We start from the raw sequence: 7,798 nt of genomic DNA, 5'->3' as shown, positions 1-7,798 counted from the left end.
GTGGAGATGGATAACATCAGGTGATGACAGATGCTGTGATGGCTGACAGGTACTGGACTCAGAGCTGAGATCCGAGGAGGGGTTCTTGAGGGCCAGACACTGATTTCCTTGCAGGAATCCCACCCAAGCCTAAAATCACAGTTGAACCAAAGTCTGTGGTCGTTGTCCATGCCCCGGTGAACATCTCGTGTGAAGGGTCCCCTGGTGCTCAGGATTACTGTCTGTATAAAGAGGGAAGTCCAGTTTCTTGCCTCAGACAGATTTCATTGGAAGCTGAGAACAAAGTTAAGGTTATCATCCCATCCTTTGAATGGCACCATGCAGGAGGGTATCGCTGTTACTATCAGACTCCTGCTGGTGTGTCAGAGGCCAGTGACACACTGGAGATGGTGGTGACAGGTAAGAGGACACTGAGTGACCAGCTCCAGGCTCTGCCCCCAGGGAAGACTGCACTCTCTAGGTAATGTCTTCTCACAGCCCAGCCCTTGGGGAGAATGTGTGAGACATGAATCCCTTTTACAGTCCTCCTTCCTATCCTAGGATACTATCGCAAACCCAGCTTGGCAGCCCTGCCCACCCATGTGGTGACCTCAGGAGGGAATGTGACCCTCCAGTGTGTGTCAGATCATGGATATCAGAGCTTCGTCCTAATGAAGGAAAATGAAAATTTCTCCATCTCTCCAGTCTCACAAAATATATACACTGGGCAAGTCCAGGCTCAGTTTTCTGTGGGTCCAGTGACCCACAAGCAGAGGTGGATATTCAAATGCTATGGCTTGACCAACCCTCACATGTGGTCAGAACCCAGTGACAACCTGGAACTCCTGGTGTCAGGTATGTCTTAGTCTTCCCCTTAAATGATGCTGGACCTGACATAGGTCAAAAGGGGATGGAGTGGTGTGTTATGGGTGGGGAAAGTCAAGGCTCTTAATCCCCATGTGTTAGGGCATGAGAGACAAATTTACCCATGATATAGAATGCAAGCTGGGCAGTGAGAGAAATACCTGGAATTCCATGAAAAAGCAAGTCTTCATTGCTATTTCAAGGTGAGCTTCCATGACACTTCCACGCAAACTTATCTCTTGCTTAATCTTCTTTGTAGGGATCCTCCACAAGCCCACTATCTGGGCTCAGCCAGTACCTGTGGTTACCTCGGGGAATCCTGTGACTATCTGGTGTGGAGGAACCCTGGAGACCCAGCTGCATGTTCTGCATAAAGAAGGAAGCTCAGCACCCTGGGACAGACAGGCCTCAAAGCTTCTCAACAATAATGCTGAGTTCAACATCCTATCCACGACAACACAGAATGCTGGGAAATATTACTGTTATTCTTACAGCACTTATGGCTGGACCAAACGCAGTGACGCTCTGGAGCTGGTGGTGACAGGTAGAGTGTTCTCATGGGTGTCACGCTTCTGTACCCAGGATAAATGTCTTCTCTCCAAGGAGTCATCTCTCAGCCCAGACATGGGGTCAATGTGGATTGTGTGATCTCAGTTAACATGTTTTCTCCTCTTCTCCTAGGCATCTACCACAGCAAACCCCGCCTGTCAGCTGTGTCCAGCCCAGTGATAACCTCAGGAGGGAATGTGACCCTCCAGTGTGTCTCACAGCAGAGATATGATGGGCTGATTCTGACTAGAGATGATCAGAAGTTCTCCAGCTCCCTCGCAGTTCAGTATATTTACCCTACGCAGTTCCAGGCTCTGTTCCCTGTGATCCCTGTGACCTCCAGCATGAGGTGGAGTCTCAGATGCTATGGCTATTACAGCAGCAAGCCCCAGGTGTGGTCAGAATCCAGTGACATCCTGGAGCTCCTGATCTCAGGTCAGGTGGACCCAGACTGTTAATTCAATGATTTTATACCTGACACTGGTTCACAGAGGAGGCCTGATATGTGTTGGGTGAGGGCAGCCAGGCGTCCTGAGCCCAGGGAAGCAGCATGCAATGTGGGAGTGAAGAGAGAGAAACTAAAGCTGGGACATAGTGAGATTCAGGAAAGGGAAAGGTTTTCACATGGCTCCACTGGTCTCTGCAAATCACACATCAGCTACATGTGTGAGTTTTGCTGTTGCATGTTCAAGCAGAACCACCTCCTTCTCATCTCCTTTTCTGCAGGAATCCTCCACAAACCCGCCATCATGGCTGAGCAAGGCAATTTGATTACTTATGGGAGTCCAGTGACCATCTGGTGTCAGGGGACCCTGGAGACTCGAATATACATTCTGCATAAAGAGGGAAGCTCAGCACCGTGGAAAAGACAAACCCCACTGAATTCTGGGAACAAGGCTAAGTTCTCCATCTCGTCCATGACCCAGGGACATGCAGGGAAGTATCACTGTTACTCTTACAGCCCTGCTGGCTGGTCAGAATGAAGTGACACCCTGGAGCTGGTGGTGACAGGTGAGAGACCACTCAGTGTTCCCAGGCCCAGCCTGTGTCCTTGGGACAAAGGTCCTCCCTCCGTGGTGTCCTCTTCTCACAACCCTGCCCTGGGGGGCTATGTGGGCAGTGTGATCTCATTTAGCAGGATGTCCTCTCTCTCCTAGGCATCTACCACAGGAAACCCAGCCTGTCAGCCCTGCCAAGCCCTGTAGTGACCTCAGGAGGGAACTTGACCCTCCAGTGTGTCTCACAGAAGAGCTATGATGGGTTCATTCTGACTAGGGAAGATCAGATGTTTTCCAGCTCCCTGGAAGTTCAGTATATAAACTCTGGCCAATTGCAGGCCCTGTTCCCTGTGGTCCTTAAGACACCCAGAAAGAGAGAAATCTTCAGATGTTATGGATATTACAAAGGTACCCCACAGGTGTGGTCAGAGTCCAGTGACCCCTTGGAAGTACATGTCTCAGGTGAGGAAGTCTCATCATCTACCCAGTCATTTTTGGATACCTGAAATGCTTTATCATCAGCTCTGCTCCCTGAGAGTTCCAAGTTGCGGGATGGGCAGCTGAGGAGAGCATTTTAGTCCTGAGCCAGAGCTCCAAGGAGGAGAGGTGGTGACAATTTTAGTAGAGAATGAGGGAGCAAGTATGTCAAGAACCAGCTTCTTCTCCTCCAACCCACCTTCCTTCCAGGACTATCCAGGAAGCCCTCCCTGCTGACCCAGCAAGGCCTTGTCCTGAGTCATGGAGAGAACTTAACACTTCTGTGTCGCTCTAACATCAGCTATGACACATTTGCTCTGTCCAAAGAGGGGGAAAACGATCTCACACGTGTCCCTGGACATCAGCTCCAGACTGGGCTCTACCAGGCCCATTTCTTCCTGGGCCCTGTGAGCGTCTTCACTGGGGGCCGCTATAGATGCTATGGTGTCCAAAACCTCTTCTCTGAATTTTCTGCCCCCAGTGACCATCTGGACATCCTAATCACAGGTGAGGAATCTAGTCGGTCAATTCAGGAACCCAGATTCTGTACAGTCCATGCTGTGGGAACCCAGGGAGTCTATGTTCATGATGATGTTTGGTGTCTCAGAGAGAGTAACAGGCTGGGAGACAGGAGAGTGGGGGAAGGGCAGCCGGAGAAAACATGGGAATCCTCTCACCCATCCATCCTCTCTCTAGGACAGCTCCCTGTCACACCCTCCCTCTCAGTGCGTCCAGGCCCCACAGTGTCCTCAGGAGAGAACGTGACCCTGCTGTGTCAGTCACAGATCCCAATAGACACTTTCCTTCTGTACAAAGAGGGGATGGCCCATCCACATCTGCATCAAAGATCAACGTTTGAAGATCAACTGTATAAGGCAGAATTCTCCATGAGTGCTGTGACCTTGGCCCTCGGGGGCACCTACAGGTGCTATGGTGCTCGAAGCTCATCCCCCTACCTGTTGTCACACCCCAGTGACACTGTGGAGCTTGTAGTCTCAGGTGAGGTGACCTGACATCTGTGAGCTGAAGGAGGTGAATCAGGATCCTCCACCTAGGAGGGATCTTGGTTGAGATGGGAGTGAATGGATCCTAGTGGCAGTCAGTCTGGTGAGGATTCACCACTCAGAAATGCAGAGAGGCTAACAGTGCTTCTTCAAGTAATTCACAGTCCAACTCCTTCACTGGAATCTAGAAGGTTCCAGGTCAGCAACAGGCGAGTCCTGGGGAGGCTGCATGGCAGAAATACATCAGTGAGACGAAATAGAGCCTCCCACATCTCACTTTTCTTTTGCCTCTTTCCTGAGATCCTCTGTGGTCCCCAGTCCTCTACCCTCAGGGCCCACCCCAACAGCTGGTGCAGGGTAGTGTCCTCTACCTAGGGAGTCTGCTCTGCCCCAGCTTGTCACTCTCAGTCCAACTAAATCCTGTTCCCTATGTCAGTCAGCTTGTGGCCACAACCTAGAAGTCAAGCTAGGAATGTAGCAGGCTTCCCAGGTGATAAGAGACTTAAAGCTTGGGCCCCAGAAGGGGACATCCAGGCAGAGAGAGAGAGAGAGAGAGAGAGAGAGAGAGAGAGAGAGAGAGAGAGAGGCTGAGGCTCAGCCTGGGGGAGGAGCTGCTAGGGTAAGGTAGTGAACAGGGAGCCCAGCAACCTCACCTTCCCATCCTACCCTGTTAGACCCTGAAAACCAAATCTGTATCCCCATGGAGTCAAGCCCTAAGAGTACTAAGCAAGGACTTTGTTGGTAGGAAGGTTCCAGGGGGTGCAGAGTTAGTTATAGGGTTGCTCCAGCCTCTTCTGGAGATGCTGACTTAGACAAAGTTCTCCTCTATTTAGGCCTCAGTTCCTCCAGGTATAAAGGAAAGAGGCCTTGCCCAGATTGGTAGGTTCCATTCTGTACAGACTGCTACCTCTGTCAGGAGATAGGAAGGGGACCAGAACCCACACCTGCAGTCAGTCTGGACTCCTGTCATGATGATGCTGACATTATGCAGGGACAGGGCACAGGGCCATGGCAGGAATTCAGGCTACTTTGCTACAGCTTGTGGGGCTCAGCTCTGACAGATCGGTCAAGGCTGGAGGCCAGATTCTCTTAGATCAACCCCAGCTCTACCACTTCCAGCTCTGTGACCTGAGACACGACATCTGTCTGCATGGAAGGGGGGCATCATGTGTTAGATGACTGCGGGGTCATCAAAGACCCAGCTTTTCCTAACACACAGTAGGTGCTGAAGAAAGCAGCATCCCTCATTCATGATGTCACCTGTGCTCCAGGTCTGAAAAGTTACCAGAAGGTTCCAATTGCTGTCTCAGTGGTCTTCCTCCTGCTGCTCCTCCTCCTCCTCCTGCTCCTCCTCCTCCTCAGACGAAGGCATCAGAACAGACACAGGAAAACAGGTGAGTAGAGTATGAGTGACCTGGGCCCAGGAGGTGGTGGGCTCCCTGCGTGCCATGCAAGTAGAAGCTCAGGTCATCAGCTGCAGGGAAACCAGCCAGACTGGTGCATGTCAGCTTAGAAACACTTCTGCAGAATCTCAGATCAGAAACAGGTGATCTCAGTCCCTGAGCAAATGTTAGGTGTTCTGTGATCGTTTACATCTCCTGCAACATTTGTACCAAGTGTAATGTTCCCTTCCTTCCCTGATGGTGCCTGGGGGAGGGGCTTCCCAACTCTTGGCTGAGACTCCTTCCTCTCAAGTAGGTCAAAGAGAGTTGGACTTGCAACTTCCTGCAGGAGCTGCAGAGCCAGTGCCCAGGGACAGAGGTCCTCAGAAGAGGTATCTTATGTCCACCAACCTAGAATCCCACCTACCCGATGCCCCTCACTGTCAACTGACACCCCATTTTCTCCCCAGCTCCAACCCAGCCACAGCCATCCAAGAAGAAGTCCTGTGTAAGAGAGGGCTCTGGGGAGGGATCACAGGGGTGGAGGGGAGGGTGTGATATGAGCATTTGGTGGGACTGAACCCAACACTATAGATCTAGGGTCATCATCACACTCCCTGGTTCTCTGCTCCCATATGGGACGGGTCAAGGGTCTGGGGGATGGAGCAATCCCAGGTACTCTGGACAGGAGATGACCCCCTTGTATTGACTTGCAGATGCTTCTGTGAAAAACACACAGCCTGTGGACAGCGTGGAGCTGGACACTCAGGTGAGACCTCTGTCTTAGGGCCCAGTTTACTCAAGAGAGCAACCTCTGTCCTCTTGCCTATAACCCTTCTTGCCCTGTGCGTCTTCTTTCTGTCTACTTTCTGCCTCTTCAGCATCTGTGTGGTTGGTAGTATGCTCCAGGTCTCAAAAGGACACATGAGGGACTGAGGCTATAGCTCAGTTGCAGAGTGACTACGTAGGCTGTGTGAGGCACTGGGTTTGATCCTGAGCACCAAAAAATATAAACATGAGTGAAAGAGACTGTATGTACTTGAACCCCCTCCTCTCATCTGTCCAGCCATTTACGAGGCACTTCCTCTTTTTCTTTCCTTTCTTGGTGTGTGCACACATGTGTGTACCTGTGTGTGGAGGCTGCAGCCCAACTTTGAGCATCTTCCCCAATTTCTGTTTATCTTACTTGTTGAGGCATAGTCTGTCACTGAACCTGGAGTGCACCCGTTCAGGTGGACTGACTGGTCAGTACACCCCAGGGATTCTCCTATCTTCACTTTCCCAGGGTTGAGATCACAAGCATTTTCCACCTTGCCCAACATTTTAAAAAAATGTTTATTGAGCTGCACGCCTTTAGTCCCAGCACTCTGGAGGCAGAGGCAGGCGGAGCTCTGTGAGTTCGAGGGCAGCCTGGTCTACATAGGTCCAGGCTAGCTGGGGCCACAGGGAGACCCAGTCTCAAAAAGACCCCCCCCAATTAATTAAATTTAAAAAAATTTGGAAGAGGTGGGTGTGCCTGTAATCTTAGTACTCAGGAAGTGGAGGCAAGAGCAATAAGGAGTTTAAAGTCACCCCTGGCTACTTATTGAATTCCTAGCCAGTCTCAGACACATGAGACCCTGTGGGGAGATAGCTCAGTAGATAAAGTGCTTGCCCTACTTTTATTCCCAGAACCCAGATGCCTGGGCTTGTAATCCCAGCAATGGTTGGATGGGGGCAGAAAAATGAAGCTCTAAGAGCCAATGAGATGGCTCAGCGTGCAAAGGCACTTGCTGCCAAGCCTGGTCTACTTGGCTAAGTTTCAGGCCAAGACCCTATCTTCAACAAAAAGTGGAACCTGAAGTTATCCTCTGACCTCCACACTCATACACATCCGTACGCACAAGCACCTGCACACACACTGTACCCCCCCCCACATACACATACAAGAAAGAAAGGGAGGGAGAGACAGAGTGAACAGTCAGAGATGGCTCAGTGGGTTAAGGTGCATGTGTGCACACATGTGAACACAAACACACACACACACACACACACACACACACACACACACACACACAGTTTTACAACAGTCTGTAGGCATTTCTTGAGTCTTCTCCAGGAGTCATTCTCTAAGATAAGATAGCCCGTCTCTTCTGGAAGCCCACAGACCAGAGTGAAGAGCGAGTACACCTGACTGATTTGGGTGAAAACAGTTTAAGGCAGAGTGGGGACACTGGGGATATTGGCCTGGACTCTGGGGCTGGGTGCAGGTGGCTTCGCAGAAGTGGTGACAATTAGGCTGGATCTTCAAAGATAAGCAGGCTTTCCAAAAGTGAGGGAGCAGGCAAATCAACAGAACTATGCAGCAAGCTGGGTGCGGTGGTGCATGCCTCTCATTCCAGCAGGCCTGAGGTGGAGTCAGGAAGGTCAGGAGTTCAAAGTTAAACTTTCTATATAGAGTTTATGCCTGATATTTGTTTCTTTTTTAGTTTAAAAGATTCATTTATGCCAGGCGTGGTGGTGCACACCTTTAATCCCAGCACTCAGGAGGCAAAGACAGGTGGAT

General features: G+C 50.8%; 1 pseudogene; it reads left to right on the top strand.

Annotated features, from left to right (window-relative positions):
• Window positions 1-50: 50 nt before the first annotated feature.
• The window catches only part of LOC103744715, an 8,374-nt pseudogene continuing 626 nt past the window's right edge, over window positions 51-7,798 (top strand).

Source organism: Nannospalax galili, unplaced genomic scaffold, assembly GCF_000622305.1.
Source record: "Nannospalax galili isolate Female #2095 unplaced genomic scaffold, S.galili_v1.0 scaffold1243, whole genome shotgun sequence".
NCBI lineage: Eukaryota > Metazoa > Chordata > Mammalia > Rodentia > Spalacidae > Nannospalax > Nannospalax galili.
Note: the sequence above shows the minus strand (reverse complement) of the source record. Positions and strands in the feature narration are given on the sequence as shown.